Here is a 17,543-nt window from a genome sequence, read left to right on the forward strand (position 1 = left end):
ACCTCAATACATAAGGCAAATACTAACAGCCATAACAGGAGAAATCGACAGGAACACGTTCATAGTAGGGGACTTTAACACCCCACTTTCACCAATGAACAGATCATCCAAAATGAAAATAAATAAGGAAACACAAGCTTTTAATGATACATTAAACAAGATGGACTTAATTGATATTTATAGGACATTCCATCCAAAAACAATAGAATACACATTTTTCTCAAGTACTCAGGGAACATTCTCCAGGATAGATCATATCTTGGGTAACAAGTCAAGCCTTGGTAAATTTAAGAAAATTGATATTGTATCAAGTATCTTTTCCGACCAAAACGCTATGAGACTAGATATCAATTACATGAAAAGATCTTTAAAAATACAAAAACATGGAGGCTAAACAATACATTACTTAATAACGAAGTGATCACTGAAGAAATCAAAGAGGAAATAAAAAAACCCTAGAAACAAATGACAATGGAGACACGATTACCCAAAACCTATGGGATGCAGCAAAAGCAGTTCTAAGAGGGAAGTCTATAGCAATACATTCCTACCTTAAGAAACAGGAAACATCTCAAATAAACAACCTAACCTTGCACCTAAAGCAATTAGAGAAAGAAAAACAAAAAAAGCCCAAAGTTAGGAGAAAGGAAGAAATCATAAAGATCAGATCAGAAATAAATGAAAAAGAAATGAAGGAAATGATAGCAAAGATCAATAAAATTAAAAGCTGGTTCTTTGAGAAGATAAACAAAATTGATGAACCATTAGCCACACTTATCAAGAAAAAAAGGGAGAAGACTCAAATCAATAGAAATAGAAATGAAAAAGGAGAAGTAACAACTGACACTGCAGAAATACAAAAGATCATGAGAGATTACTACAAGCAACTCTAGGCCAATAAAATGGACAACCCGGAAGTAATGGACAAATTCTTAGAAATGCGCAACCTGCCAAGACTGAATCAGGAAGAAATAGAAAATATGAACAGACCAATCACAAGCACTGAAATTGAAACTGTGATTAAAAATCTTCCAACAAACAAAAGCCCAGGACCAGATGGCTTCACAGGCGAATTCTATCAAACATTTAGAGAAGAGCTAACACCTATCCTTCTCAAACTCTTCCAAAATATAGCAGAGGGAGGAACACTCCCAAACCTGATTCTATGAGGCCATCATCAGCCTGATACCAAAACCAGACAAGAATGTCACAGAGAAAGAAAACTTCAGGCCAATATTACTTATGAACATAGATGCAAAAATCCTCAACAAAATACTACCAAACAGAATCCAACAGCACGTTAAAAGGATCATCCACCATGATCAAGTGGGGTTTATTCCAGGAATGCAAGGATTCTTCAATATACGCAAATCAATCAATGTGATACTCCATATTAACAAATTGAAGGAGAAAAACCATATGGCCATCTCAATAGATGCAGAGAAAGCTTTCGACAAAATTCAACACCCATTTATGATAAAAACCCTCCAGAAGGCAGGCATAGAGGGAACTTTCCTCAACATAATAAAGACCATATATGACAAACCCACAGCCAGCATTGTCTTCAATGGTGAAAAACTGAAAGCATTTCCACTAAGATCAGGAACAAGACAAGGTTGCCCACTCTCACCACCCTTATTCAACATAGTTTTGGAAGTTTTAGCCACAGCAATCAGAGAAGTAAAGGAAATAAAAGGAATCCAAATCAGAAAAGAAGAAGTAAAGCTGTCACTATTTGCAGATGACATGATACTATACATAGAGAATCCTAAAGATGCTACCAGAAAACTACAAGAGCTAAGCAATGAATTTGGTAAAGTAGCAGGATACAAAATTAATGCACGGAAATCTCTGGCATTCCTATACACTAATGATGAAAAATCTGAAAGTAAAATCAAGAAAACACTCCCATTTACCATTGCAGCAAGAAGAATAAAATATCTAGGAATAAACCTACCTAAGGAGACAAAAGACCTGTATGCAGAAAAGTATAAGACACTGACGAAAGAAATTAAAGATGATACAAAGAGATGGAGAGATATACCATGTTCTTGCATTGGAAGAATCAACATTGTGAAAATTACTCTACTACCCAAAGCAATCTACAGATTCAATGCAATCCCTATCAAAGTACCACTTGCATTTTTCACAGAGCTAGAACCAAAAATTTCACAATTTGTATGGAATCACAAAAGACCCTGAAAAGCCAAAGCAATCTTGAGAACGAAAAACAGGGCTGGAGGAATCAGGCTCCCTGATTTCACACTATACTACAAAGCTACAGTAATCAAGACAGTATGGTACTGGCACAAAAACAGAAATAGAGATCAATGAAGCAGGATAGAGAGCCCGGAGATAAACCCATGCACATATGGTCACCTTATCTTTGATAAAGGAGGCAGGAATATACAGTGGAGAAAGGACAGCCTCTTCAATAAGTGGTGCTTGGAAAACTGGACAGGTACCTGTAAAAGTATGAGATTAGAACTGTCCCTAACACCATACACAAAAATAAGCTCAAATGGATTAAAGACCTAAATGTAAGGCCAGAAAGTATCAAACTCTTAGAGGAAAACATAGGCAGAAGACTCTATGACATAAATCACAGTAAGATCCTTTTTGACCCACCTCCTAGAGAAATGGAAATAAAAACAAAAATAAACAAATGGGACCTAATGAAACTGCAAAGCTTGTGCTCAGCAAAGGAAACCATAAACAAGACCAAAAGACAACCCTCAGAATGGGAGAAAATAATTTGTAAATGAAGCAACTGACAAAGGATTAATCTCCAAAATTTATAAGCACCTCATGCAGCTCAATAACAAAAATCAAACAACCCAATCCAAAAATGGGCAGAGGACCTAAATAGACATTTCTCCAAAGAAGATATACAGACTGCCAACAAACACATGAAAGAATGCTCAACATCATTAATCATTAGAGAAATGCAAATCAAAAGTACAATGAGATATCATCTCACACCGGTCAGAATGGCCATCATCAAAAAATCTAGAAACGATAAATGCTGGAGAGGGTGTGGAGAAAAGGGAACACTCTTGCACTGCTGGTGGGAATGTGAATTGGTACAGCCACTATAGAGAACAGTATGGAGGTTCCTTAAAAAACTACAAATAGAACTACCATATGACTCAGCAATCCCACTGCTGGGCATATACCCTGAGAAAACCATAATTCAAAAAGAGTCATGTACCAAAATGTTCATTGCAGCTCTATCTACAGTAGCCCGGAGATGGAAACAGCCTAAGTGTCCATCATCAGATGAATGGATAAAGAAGATGTGGCACATATATACAATGGAATATTACTCAGCCATAAAAGGAAACGAAATTGGGTTATTTGTAGTGAGGTGGATGGACCTAGAGTCTGTCATACAGAGTGAAGTAAGTCAAAAAGAGAAAGACAAATACCGTATGCTAACACATATATATGGACTATAAGAAAAAAAATGCCATGAAGAACCTAGGGGTAAGACGGGAATAAAGACACAGACCTACTAGAGAATGGAGTTGAGGATATGGGGAGGGGGAACGGTAAGCTTTGACAAAGTGAGAGACTGTCGTAGACATATATATACTACCAAACGTAAAATAGATAGCTAGTGGGAAGCAGCCACATAGCACAGGGAAATCAGCTCAGTGTTTTGTGACCGCCTGGATGGGTGGGATAGGGAGGGTGGGAGGGAGGGAGACGCAAAAGGGAGGAGATATGGGAACATATGTATATGTATAACTGATTCACTTTGTTATAGAGCAGAAACTGAGACACTGTTTTAAAGCAATTATACTCCAATAGAGATGTAAAAAATAAAGCTCTAAATAAAAATTAAAGTTTTAAAAATTGTTCAAGCAACCTATATAAATTTAGAAAAAATAAAACTAATAATCAAAAACCAGAGAGAGCAAACAGAAAACAAATAATAAAGTGGCTGACTTAAAATGTAACATATCGATAATTACATTAAATGTAATCTGAAGTAAATGTGAATGGTCTAAATACACCAATTAAAACACCAAGATTGGCATAGTGGATTGAAAAACATGATCCAACTATATGCTGCTTTTAAGAAGTTAACTTCAAATATAATAACAAATGCAGGTTGAAAGTAAGTGATTGAAAAAGATATATTATATGATCACTAATCAAAGGAAAGCAGAAGTGGCTAAATTAACATCAGATAAAGTTGACTTCAGAGGGGAGAAAATTCTGAGACATAAAGGGATATTGCTTTATTATAAGAGGCTAAATCTACCAAAAGACATAGCCATCCTAAATGTGTGCACACCAAACAACAGATAGACAAAATATTTGAAGTGAAAGCTGATAGAACTGAAAGGAGAAATAGACAAATCCACAATTAAAGTTGGAGACCTCAACAACCCTCTCTTGAGAATTGATAGAATAATGAGACAGAAAATTGGGGAGGATATAGAAGAAGTCAACAACACTAACAACCAACAGGGTCTAATTGAAGTTTATAGAACACTTCACCTAACAATAGCAGAATACACATTCTTTTCAGGTGCCTATGGAATATTTAACAAGATATATCATAAATCAAACCTCAACAAATTTCAAGAAATTCAAATTATACAGAGTGTGTTCGCTGGCCATAATGGAATCAAACTAGAAATAAATGATAGAAAAAAATAACAGTATAGTCTCCAAACACTTGAAAACTAAAAAACACACTTCTAAATAACCAGTGGGTCAAAGTTGAAGTCTCAGGGGCAATTTTAAAATTTTTAGCTGAATGAAAATGAAAACTCAACATATCAAAATTTGTGGGCCTCAGCTAAAGCAGCACCAAGAAGGAATTTATAGTACTAAATGCATAAGTTACAAAAAACAAAAATGTCTCAAATTAATAGTCCAAGCTCTTACTTCAAGAATCTAGAAAAAAGAATAGCAAAATAAACCAAAATCAGAATAAGGAAGAAAATAATAAAGAGCAGAAATTAAAGAAATTGAAGTGAGAATAATAAAGTGAATGAAACAAACACCTGATTCTTTGAAAAGATGAAATTGACAAACCTCCAGCAAGACTGTTAAAGAAAAAAAAGAAAAGACACAAGTTACCAGAATCATGGATAAAAGAAGATGTTACCATAGACCGTACAGCCATTAAAAAAAAAAAAGAGAGATAATCAGAGAATAACTACAAGCAACTCTACACACATCAGTTTGACTACTTAGACAACATTGACCAATTTTTGGAGAAATACAATCTACAACTCAACCAATGTGAAATAGATAATTTAAATAGCCATCTAACTATTGAGGCAATTTAACTTGTAATTTAACAACTCTCCCAAAAGATCCAGGCCCACATGATACCACTGAAAAATTCAATGTTTAAAGAAAAATTAACATCAATTCTACAAATCTCTATCCAGAAAATAAAAGAGGAGGGAATACTTCCCAATTCATTGTGTGAAGCAAGTGACCATATTAACCTAATACGAAAACCAGACAAAGGAAAGAGAGAAAGAGAGAAAGGAAGGAAGGAAGGAAGGAAGGAAGGAAGGAAGGAAGGAAGGAAGGAGGGAAGGAAGGAAAGGAAGGGAGGGAGGTCCGTATGTAAAACATCTCACACCATAGATCTTCAGAAATGAGCAAGGAGCAGTATATTTGTGGGAGTAGGCTAACGGAAGGGTTGAGGAAGTGGTGATGAGGCTACTTTTTCCTTTAATTGATTAATTTATCAGGCAATTATGAAAGTATCACTGTATATTCTGTAAAAGCTTAAATAACAGACAAGCATAAATCATGAAATGTGAAAATGTCTGTAGGTGAATCTTTAATATAGATACTAAATAAATCTCTTAAACTTTTAATAGGTTGTGGAAAGCTATAACCCAAAGTAGTGTTTAGACTATATTAATTGGCTCTCTTTCAACTGAAATTTTAAAAATACAGTAGCTGATGCCAGTGGCATTAGGAGAACATCTGGATTGCCTGATATACACAGGAGCTTTTAAAAGCTCTTATTTCCTCACATATCTGTTTGTCCCAACTTCATCCTTCCCGGGCTTTTCAGTCTGTCTATTCCTTGTCCTGACTGTTGCTCTTTTTTTCCAGGCTGCTTCAGTCAGTACTTTTACCTTTGAATGTTATATTATTTTGCTAGGACTTTCATAACAAAATACCACAGACTGGGTGGCTTAAAAAACAGGAATTATTTTTTTCACAGTTCTGGAAGCTAGAAGTCTAAGATCAAGGTGTCGGCAGGCTTGATTTCTCCTGAGCCTCTCTTCTTGGCTTGCAGATGGCTGTCTCCTCACTCTGTCCTCACATGATCTTTACTCTGTGTGCACATATCTTTGGTGTCTCTTTGTGTGTCCAAATTTTCTCTTCTTATAATGACGCCAGTCAGATTGGTTTAGGGCCCATCCTAAATGCCACATTTTAACTTACTCACCTGTTTAAAGACCCTATTTCCAAATACAGTCACATTCCGAAGTAGGGGTTGTTAGGACTTTGAACATATGAATTTTGAGGTGACACAATTCAGTTCATAGCACTCCACCCTCTAGATACCCAAATTTCATGTCCTTCTCACATGCAAATTACATTTACCCCTATCTCAACAGACTAAAAGTCTTAATCCATCTCAGTTTCAACTCTAAGTGCCACATCTCATCTAAATATCATCTAAATCAAGTGTAGGGGAGACTCGAGAGATGATTGATCTTGAAGCAAAATTCCTTTCCAGCTGTGAAACTGTGAAACCAGATAAGTTATCTGCTTCCAAAATATAATAGTGAGATAGGCATAGGATAGACAGTCCCATTCCAAAAAGAAGAAATTTGAAAGAGGAAAGGGGTCATGGGTCATAAGCAAGTCTGAAACCTAGGCAGAAAATTCCATTAGATTTTAAGGGTCAAGAATAATCCTCTTTGGCTCAATGCTCTGTCCTCCAGGCTCATAGGGATGGAAGCTCTATTTTCTGGGCCCACTGGGGTAACAGCCCCACTCCTGAGGCTCCAGGTCTGGCTTGCTGAAACCAAGGAGGAGACAGCCCCATCCTTGGGGTCATTTCTACCTTTTCTTGAAGGATAACACATGTTCACAGTTGAATATATCTGTTGGCCTGTCCTGTAGAATCCCAGAGGTCCAACAGTCTTCCTTCACTTTGTCCCATCTCTGTCTTCTTCAGTTGAAGCTGGCAGTGTTTCTGCTGGTATAGTCCCATCTCTGTTCCAGGCTTCTGCTGAGATGGCTGATTAGACCATGAGTCATACCCATAATCTCTTTATGGAGTGACTGTCTAATCACATACTTGGTGTTCTCTCCAGAGCATGCTTTCTCAGTTTTTGCAATATGGATAGACTGAGAATTCTTCAAATCTTTAAGTTCTGATGACTTTTTGCTTAATTTCTTCTTCAGTTTTTCTCTCTCTCACACATTTTGCTATAAGCAGCAAAGAGAAACTGGGCAATGCCATCAACGTTTTGCTTAAAATCTCCTCTGCTAAATATCTAAATTTGTCACTTACAATTTCTACTTTCCACAAAACACTGGAACACAATTTGGCCAAATTCTTTGCCATTTTGTAACAAGAATCACCTTTCCTTCAGTTTCCTATAACATGTTCCTTTTTTCTTTCTAAGTTCTCATCAGAATCTCCTTTAATGTCCACTTTTCTACCAACAGTCTCTTCATGGCAAACTAGGCTTTTTCTGACATACACTTCAAAACTCTTCCAGCCTCTATCCATTCTCAGATACAAAGCCACTTCCACATTTTCAGGCATTTGTTAAAGCAGTACCTCTCTTCTCAGTACCAAAATCCATATTAGTGTTCTCCAGAGAAACAGAACCAACAGGATGTTTATTTATTTTAAGGAACTGAGTCACACAATTGTGGAGGTTTGGCAAGTAAAAATATGGAAGGAATTCCCTGGCAGTCCAATGGTTAGGACTCTGAGCTTCCACTACAGGGGCCACGGGTTTGATCCCTGGTCAGGGAACTAAGATCCTACAAGCCAAGCAGCACGGCCAAAAAAAAAAAAAAAAAAATCAAAGGAAGAGGTCAGTCAGTTCTTCAACTGATTGGATGAGGCCCACCCACATTATGGAGGGTTATGTGCCTTACTCAAAGTTCACTGATTTCAATGTCAAATTCATCCAAATGATGGAAGAAATTTTCACATATTGAGGTATGGGGAAGTCATTCTAGCTTATACATGGTGTAACTTAAACTTCATGCTAACCAGAACAGCCTGTTTTGTGGCCTATTAAACATACATTGTAGGGACTTCCGTGATGGTCCAGTGGTTAAGATTTCACCTTCCCATGCAGGGGGTACAGCTTCAATCTCTGGTCAGGGAGCCAAGATCCCACATGCCTCATGGTCAAAAAAACAAAAACATAAAACAGAAGCAATATTGTAACAAATTCAATATAGTCTTTTAAATAAAATGGTCCATGGACTTCCCTGGTGGTGCAGTGGTTAAGAATCCGCCTGCCAATGCAGGGGACACGGGTTTGATCCCTGGTCCAGGAAGATCCCACATGCCACGGAGCAACTAAGCCCATGCACCACAGCTACTGAGCCTGCGCTCTAGCGCCCGCAAGCCACAACTACTGAGCCTGAGTGCCTGAACTACTGAAGCCCGTGCACCTAGAGCCTCTGCTCCGCAACAAGAGAAGCCACCGCAATGAGAAGCCCGTGCACCATGACAAAGACCCTGCTCACTACAACTAGAGAAAGCCCATGAGCAGCAACAAAGACCCAATGCAGCCAAAAAAAAAAAAAGTTCACATCAAAAAATCTTTAAAAAAATACATTGTACATCTGCTTTAACCATTAAAGAAAAGGGTGTATTGTCCAGAAGTAAAGAATGCCCATTTGGAAGATAGAGATAAATGCTTCCTTTTCTGGGACATCAATGTTAATATTCCTTCAATGATAAGGCTCCTTTCCCAGACACCAATGCCATACTGACTTACTGTGTATGTGCTCATCCGTCTTTTTTGTAATCTTGAAGAAATGTACCTCTGTCATGTTTGATGTTCTTTGTTCTGACAAGACATAAAACTGTGCTGAAAACCATGCTTCGCTGAAGCAGTTCCTCAGAGCTATCTGAGAGGCTGTCTCCTGGGCAATAGTCCTCAGTTTGGCTCGAATAAAACTCCCCTTTATTATTATAGTTTAGTTTATTGATTATTTCCATCAACACAAAAAACACCTTCATAGAAACATCCAGAGTAATGTTTGACCAAATGTCTTAGAACCATGGCCCAGCCAAGTTGACCCATAAAATAAACCATCACGAATGCTGTCAGCAAATGCTGCCTGGGAAGTCACTTCAGCCCTGGGAACTCTCCAAGTCAAGAAAACAAAGGGAAGCCCCTGAGGTGGTCTGTCACAGAGCTGCCATACTAGTCAAAGCATACAACCACTATTCTTTGAGAATAAGGTCTGTACTATTTTCTCTGGCACTTAGCAACCTACACCAGGAATCTTCATGGCTGCTGCTGATCTGGGGAATAGGGATGGTAAGAGAATTATTTTAAATGCCATAGCTCTCTCTTACTAAAATGTCACAGCTTCTTTCTTCATTAAACTTTCTCCTGGTTATAAGATTTTGACTAGATTCTAGAGTTCCATGAAAGTTGAGTCTGACAGTCTTTGCCAGCTTAGTTGCTTTTGTAGATGAACAGGGCCCTGGAGTTTGCTACTGTACCATTTTGAGTGACATCACTCCCCTAAATTAAACCACTTTCATGGACCCCTGAAAGTATCATGGGACCTAGGCATTGTGACTACTGTGCTTAATTGATAAGATGGCCCTGGGCCTGCCCAGAATCTTGGTACCTAGAAGCCATTCTGAGACAGCCCTTCCCCAGGGATAGTGACCTTCCTAGCTCAGGTCAGCTTCAGTGGTCAGAAAAATGGGGATTCAATTCCCAGCCCTGCCACTAACTCTATGATCTTGGGTAATGGACTTAACTACTCTGAGATTCACTTTTCCTCTTTTTTCCATTTGGTTCTCAGAATTAAAGTAATAACTCAAAGAGATAGCAAATCTGAAATTGTCTAGCCCAATACTGATACTCAAATCTAGTTCCAGTTCCCTCTCCTCACATTCAAATCTTCCATGAGCCGTCTATTTTCTCTCTTGCCATTTTTCCACAGGTGAAATTAGTGACTGGGAATGGCTAAATAAATTTTGAAGAGTGTTTGCATTCTCATAAAGGACAATCTTCAGCCCATAGGATTTTTTTTTTTCATGGGCCTCTCCCGTTGCAGAGCACAGGCTCCGGACGCACAGGCTCAGTGGCCATGGCTCACGGGCCCAGCCGCTCCGCGGCATGTGGGATCTTCCCGGACCGGGGCACGAACCCACGTCCCCTGCATCGGCAGGCGGATTCTCAACGACTGCACCACCAGGGAAGCCCGCAGCCCATAGGATTTAAACTTTTCTGATGGAATTAAAAGTCTCATTTCTTTTGGGGGAAGTACAGTTTAGGAAGAGGAACGAGTCCCCTTATCTTGGCATATACTTTGGGCGTTGGCATGTGTTTTTCGTAAGGGAAGATCTTTGGTAGATGATGACACTCCACTCTTGCAGAGGACATGATGCTTGATAAATTAGACACACTATGATGGATATGCAGATATTAACTACCTGCAGGTAGGGAGTTGTGCGATTTGGGGCACATCACATGAATCCTTACTTTGCTCATCTGTGAACTGAGGATAATGAAGGTGACATGTGAAAATACTTTACAAACTCAAACTTAACCAATGTAAGGCAGTATAATTATTCATTTATACATCCACTGTTATAAAATCTTAGCTGATAGTAAAAAAATGCCTACCCACAAAGCAATAGCCTGAAAACGGTATCAATGCAAGGAGTTCGTGACACGTTTATTCCTTCAGCTTTCTTGAAGGCAGACTTTCCCGATCAAATCTCTCCTAGTACAAAAAATGAAGCCACAAAATTTTTCATTACCAGGTCTAATTCCACATATATTTTTTGTGAAATTTATTTGTTTGTTTATATCAGGCTTCATTTCAAAAAAATGTCAAGGCAGCTCACAAAGACAGAGGCTTGATGGTAAAAAAAAATGTAAGTGATGAAATTGTAGATAAAGAAAAGTAGAAAAACATAAGAGTGAAGTTATGAGTGAAAAATGAGGGTTAGGTTGGTATTGAACCCCATATTCAATGCTTCAGAGCACCCTGTAAAACCTAGCCTAATAATCATCCAACCGTTGAACACTGCCAGTATTCAGTACTTCTTGAGATAACCTAGTTTACTTTTGAACAACTATGACCACTAGAAAGGGCTTTTTCTTAGGATCACCACCATGTAATTTAGCACTTAGTCATGGTCTCCCTAATACTCTCTACTTGATATTCTAATTTAATTAACATTTATTGCAAGTTCAATATGCATCAGAAATTGTATTGATATGTTATCTCATTTAATCTTTAAATAACCTTGTGAGGTGAGTTTTTTAAATCTTCATTTTACAGATGAGGAAAAGTAAGGTTTCAGAGGTTGAATGACCTGCTTCTAGTTACCTTAAAGCAAATGAGTGTTAGAATGGTCTTCCAAACATAGGTCTTCTGAATCTGAATCCAATGCCTGCACTACTCCATGTCATTTCCCCATAATGCATATGTTTTTTTTATCCCCCTGTTGCACTATAAACTACCTGGGCACTTGGTAGGTTGCTACCAATTATTGAGTAACAAATATTACACTGAAGTGAATTCAGGGAAAGCCTCAGGAATCACCTCCTGACTTCACTGGATATAAGATATAAGATACAGAAATATGTAAGGATAGGATTTTCTTCTTTTTTAGGATGGGAATGAGCCCTGCTCCACCCAACCTATTAAGGGCTCTGTCAGCTTTGGAAAAGAAAAACATGATGTGGAGTATATACAAGCCAAATTAATGATTACTTTCTTGGTTACTTTATGCCGTATTTCAGGATAAATGAGAGCTCGATACGCCATGACTCTCTCTCTTGCTCTCCCCATAGCTGCCCTGGTATTTATAGATTCATCCATTTTATGGTGGCTGAAAATTTGAGGAACCAAATAAAGCTCTTGCTTGCTTAGATTATTTCTTAAATGAAGGCAAAAGAGTACTGCACACTTCTTGTTTGTCCACCTCTTGCTGGGGGGGTGGGTACCAGCTACACTTCCTCTTTCTAACAAACCTCCCTCCTTGTATACGTATCAGGTGAGGTAAAACTGCCATACATCTCATCTTTTGAAAAGAAATACAACACAGTTAGATTTTCCTGACACATTGTTCTACCCTCAGTGAGACAATTAAAGATTTTATGAATTCTCCCTCCTGTGTCTTGCCACAATATACCTAAAAAGTATATAAAAACAAATGGAAGAAAACATAAATGGAGCAAACCTCTAGTGAGGTTATGCTAATAATTTTATTTTGTTTATAGATCTGTGGGGAATCCTTTTCTATCTTTCCAGAGTATGATTTGTCATTGCTTCTCCCAAACATCTGTTTTCCAAGTTCCTGTCTTAAATTGAGGTGCAGAGTGAAACTTTACTGACTCCAAGTCTCATGGGTCAATTGTTATGTACTTAAAAGTTTTTAATTCTCTTTGGACTTGATTAAAAGGTCCCAAGAAACTTGGGTCTGTAATTAAATTAAGCTTCTTTTAATCTGAAGGCTACCTCTTTCCTTTAATGACATCATGATGCTTATTTGACTTTCTTGATATCAGTCACTGTGAAATTAGCCTGTCTGCAGCTGGGCTTTGCTTTCCCACTTTCCTGCATCTGAACTCGTATATTTCTCAGACACCTATGACCTAGCCCTGGCATTTCAGAGTCTTGTCAAGAGAACTTCACAGTCTCTCTTCATCTGTCTCTTACTCCCAGTTTTCTCTGATACCACCCTGCCCCTGATATCACACAGATCCTGTATCTGGTCTCCTCCCCTGTTTACCTTTCCAGCTTCACACTAACACTCTTTTTTTTATGACCACATTAGATTCATTTAAGACCATCCAGTCTAAGTCCCTCTCATTTTCTTTTTCTGGTTAGAAACCTCAATGACCCCTTTTACCTAACAGTTAATGAATAAAACCCTCTCTGTCAAAGTCTTCCAGGTCTGACCCTACTCTTCCTGTGCATATTCTCTTATACATTCTCTGATGGGTTGCTCCCTCTATCTTTACTCTCTATCTGTAACCACCCCTGCACTATGGGGCTCTTCCTGGAAATCCCTAGCCCTCTTACAGTATGGCCACAAATTATGTGGCCTTTGAGCTCAAGCCCACCAAGCCTTCTCCTAGTTCTTTCCTTCCCTTAGAGTGTACCTAGGCCCTTTTTTACCTTATCAGACCAACACTTTTTAGGCCAGGTTAAGTTGTGATTTGATCATAGTTATCAGTCTGGTAGCCAGCAGGAGTGATGGGGATAGATACTAGGGTAGGGGGCTTGTTGTTTTGCAAGGCAGAGGGCTAAATATCATCTGGAAGCAAGGTGGGAATGCTTGCTATTAATTGGGAGAAATGGATAGGGTTGCTGGATTTAACCAAAAATAAATACAAGGACATCCAGTTAAATTTGGATTTCAGATAAACAATGACATTTTGTTTTAGTGTGTGTTCCAAATATTTCACTGGACATATTTATACTGAAAATTAGCTTTTTTGAAATTCAAATTTAACTGAGCATTCTGTTTTATCTGGCAATCCTAGAATTGGTCTACCTTTTCAAGTTCAGAGGGTTCAGGGGGAGGTGGGATTTCAAGATGAAGAGATGGAAGTCCCTTTCTCTGCTACCCAGGATGCCTTCTGACTTTCACATTTTGCCTTAATTTGGTAATTAATTCTCTCAGTCTTTTGTTTTCTTTCTCCAATGCATCAATGTCACTCAACAAGTCAGCAGGTTCCATATAATTCAATATAGTGGCTATTTCTCTGAATCCTCTTAACTGCTTGAGATATTACACTTGCACGTGCATTCCTTTCTATTATCACCTGTGAAAATTTTAAAAATTGTACTGCTACAGCATGCCAGGAACAACTTACTACCAGTATTTTGCCAACTACCAATAACAGAATCTCATAGCCTGTTCCAAAATGGAGTCTATTCCCTAGGACTACTCCCAGTACCTCCTGTCTCAGGTAAGTTTCTGGGGGAAAATGACAATGAGAGGGAGATTTGTTTGTAGGTAATTTACAGGGGTATGTTCAAAAGAACAACACTTGTGAGGGAAGCAGGAGATTAGTAGAGAAACTGAACTGTGATACAGTTCCAACAAAGGACTCAGCTGATCCCATGGTCTTTCAGAGTTGCCCAAAATTGAAACAGGTGGCCTGGTTTTTGTATACCTACATTATCCCATCAATGTGGGCTGCCCCCAGAAGGCATTACCTTAGGAGAGTCAGTTCCCTTCAGACAAGGCCAATTCCCCAGAAGGGGAAATGAGTGCCTCTGTCCTGATAAGGCCATACTGTAAGAGGGCAGTTCTGGGGAGCACAACACAGCACCCATTACAACAATTTGTATCTCCATTGCTGTCTGTTACCTATTCTATCAATCTGTATAATTTTCAAAAATTTATCTTTTTTCTATTATTTTCCTTACTATCTTTACCATAGTCTCTTCTCTCTTGTATTCCTTCCAATTTAAGTTTACTTTGTTGTCATAATACTTCCTGGGATCTGCTTTCTCTAGACTCTTCCTTCATCCACTGCTATCTGAACTTTTCCTTCCCCTTACCCACAATGTTTCTGCCCTGTTGAATTTTATTTCTGACACTAGTGGTTTTCATTTTATATGTGGGTTTGTTCTTCTGGAGTAAACTATATGCTGGATAGTTCTGAAGTCCTCAAGGGCTTAGTTCACCTGAGCACTTTTTGATCTCTTGCTGATTCTGTGCATTTTTTTCCACTCACCTGTAATTCAGAGCCTGTAATGACTTCTTTCAATGTTTCAGTTGCTCACAAACCTATTTTCTCAGTTTGATCAAGAAATAATGATGTCCCAGATAAGACTGGTAACAGTGAAGATGAGAACTGGACATTACAAGAGATATTTTGGTGATATGATCAAGGGGAATTGCTTATGGTCTAATGCAGGAGTGAAGAGGTGCTCAAAAATGGTTTTTGGCTTGAGCAACTGAATGAAGGTTTTATAGAAATGGGGGAAACTGGGAGATGAATGATTGGTAATGGCAGAAGCAGGCACTCTATTTGGATAAATTAAGTTTGAAGTACCTGTTAGATAGCTAAGTGGGTATATCAAAGAATTAAGTCTGAGAGGAGAAGGTCTGCTTAGATGTCATTTCCTTTGGGAAGCCTTTCCTGAATACCCACTTACCATCCCATTAAGCTTATTACCCTTGCTACCCACAGCATCCTTCATCACTCCTATTGTAGCTTTTATCAAATTTATATTGCAGTTTCCTATTTATTGGTCCATTTTCTCTGTTAGAATGTGAGCTGTTTGTGGAACAGAACTTATGTTCTTCATTTTTTTCTCAGATTCCTTCCTGGCTCAGTGCTAACAGTCACCTCTTATTATTTGTTCAATGCATGCATATAAACCAAGCAGCCAATTCCATTTTTCTCCATAGCTCCAATTATTGAAAATTATTTTCTAAATTCAGCCAAAATTTGCTTCCCTCTACCTTCTATTCAAATGAGGATATACCTATGAAGCTAAGTGCTATTAATTTACTTGTCTGAATACTGACTTCGATAACTTGCCTTAGATCTATGTGATTATATATATATATATATATATATATATATATATATATATGCCTATTAGTCTTTCAAAACAAGCATGTAATAAAAATCCCAACATCGTTTTCACATGTAGTATCTTTTTTTGCCCCCCCACCACGTAATATCTTAAAAACTATGTCTCCTCAAACATGTTTTTGTATTGTCTTCCATAGCCAAATGTGGATTTAATATTTACGCTCTTAAATTCATCTTGCTAGATTCAGTACTCAACTCCAGAAGTGGAGATCATTTTGGATCCCTGCATATATATATATATATATATATTTTTTTTTTTTTTTTTTTGCGGTATGCGGGCCTCTCACTGTTGTGGCCTCTCCCGTTGTGGAGCACAGGCTCCGGACGCGCAGGCTCAGCGGCCATGGCTCACGGGCCCAGCCGCTCCGCGGCATGTGGGATCTTCCCGGACTGGGCACGAACCCATTTCCGCTGCATCGGCAGGCGGACTCTCAACCACTGCGCCACCAGGGAAGCCCCTTGCATATATATTTAAATATCTTGACATACTCTGACCTTCAAGTGCTCAGAGGCAGAAGCTGGAAGCAAAGCAAATATGCTAAAGTTGGATCCAAGTCCTTGTCCCCAGATTCAAGCAGAAAATAATACTTTCTGGTTAACAGAAAATTTATTTTATGGTGGGGTTAAGATAAAGCCCATTTTTGGCAAAAAAAAAGGGTTTTGCCCTAAAAATTTTTTAAACCACTTACTAGAGGTCACTGATAACTTCTCCAAGAATGCAGTCAACACCACACCCTTATCCCTCCCCCAAATTGCCACACCACCAATTTAAATGATTTACCCAGTATTGACTAAAATTTTAATTTTTGATGTGTGCAGCTAATTTTAATAAATAATTCAACTATTTATTTTGGAAAGATCATAGTAATTTGGTATCTTAGTGAATATTCTTACGATATATAGTTTGAATTCCTACCCTCCAGCTTTAAACGCAAAATGGACTTCTGCAAAAGAATTTACCAATTCTAAAAATGCTTACAATTCAATTGAACTCATCTTGTACTTCCTGTGGAAAAAAATGCTACTTTTTTTTACATGTTCAGAAAAGAGAATTTGCCATTTTTGTGGCCAATTAACACTCTATTTGCTCTACTCTGGTTCTTCTTTCCCCTCTCCTTTCACCAGTACACCAGATGGGTTTTTTAAAAAGAGGGGAAGTGATATTGTAACACCAATAATGTTATACCAACAGTATTCTGGAAGAAAAGTTAATTTGAGGACCATCGAACTCCCCTTTGGACTATTCATTCAACCCAGTATAAGCCCAACAATCGTATTATGCTTCAGTTAATATTTACCATTTTATTCAAATCTCAATAAAAAACAACCATTAAATGCCTTGCCTAAGTGCAGATAAATCACCATCTAAATTTATTTGCTTTTTGATAGGATTAACACATCAAGGGAATACTATAGCCTATTTTTCCTATTCCTGATGACTCCATGTTTGGATTTTGATGGTATTTCTACAAGGTCACACAGCAACTTGATGGTACAACTGAGATCAGAATCCTGGGATTTAGATTCCCAGGCTACGACTCTTTATACTATACCATGATGATGCTCAAATGCTTACAGGAGGTGTTTATCATAAAACATAAAAAATAAGGAGCACCAGAGTAAAAAGCACAATCAAGATGAAACAAGTTAAAGGTAATGCCTGGGCTTCCCTAGCAGTACAGTGGTTAAGAATCTGCCTGCCAATGCAGGGGACATGGGTTCGAGCCCTGGTCCGGGAAGATCCCA

At 38.2% G+C, this 17,543-nt stretch overlaps 1 protein-coding gene across 1 annotated transcript in view; it reads right to left on the bottom strand.

Moving 5' to 3' along the window:
* NXF3 (nuclear RNA export factor 3) overlaps nucleotides 1–17,543 on the bottom strand; it is a 1,139,741-nt gene that overhangs the window by 35,440 nt on the left and 1,086,758 nt on the right. The gene's annotated exons all lie outside the window — the stretch shown is intronic.

The sequence above is a fragment of the Monodon monoceros genome, unplaced genomic scaffold, assembly GCF_005190385.1.
Source record: "Monodon monoceros isolate NGI ecotype Baffin Bay Population unplaced genomic scaffold, NGI_Narwhal_1 Super_Scaffold_22, whole genome shotgun sequence".
NCBI lineage: Eukaryota > Metazoa > Chordata > Mammalia > Artiodactyla > Monodontidae > Monodon > Monodon monoceros.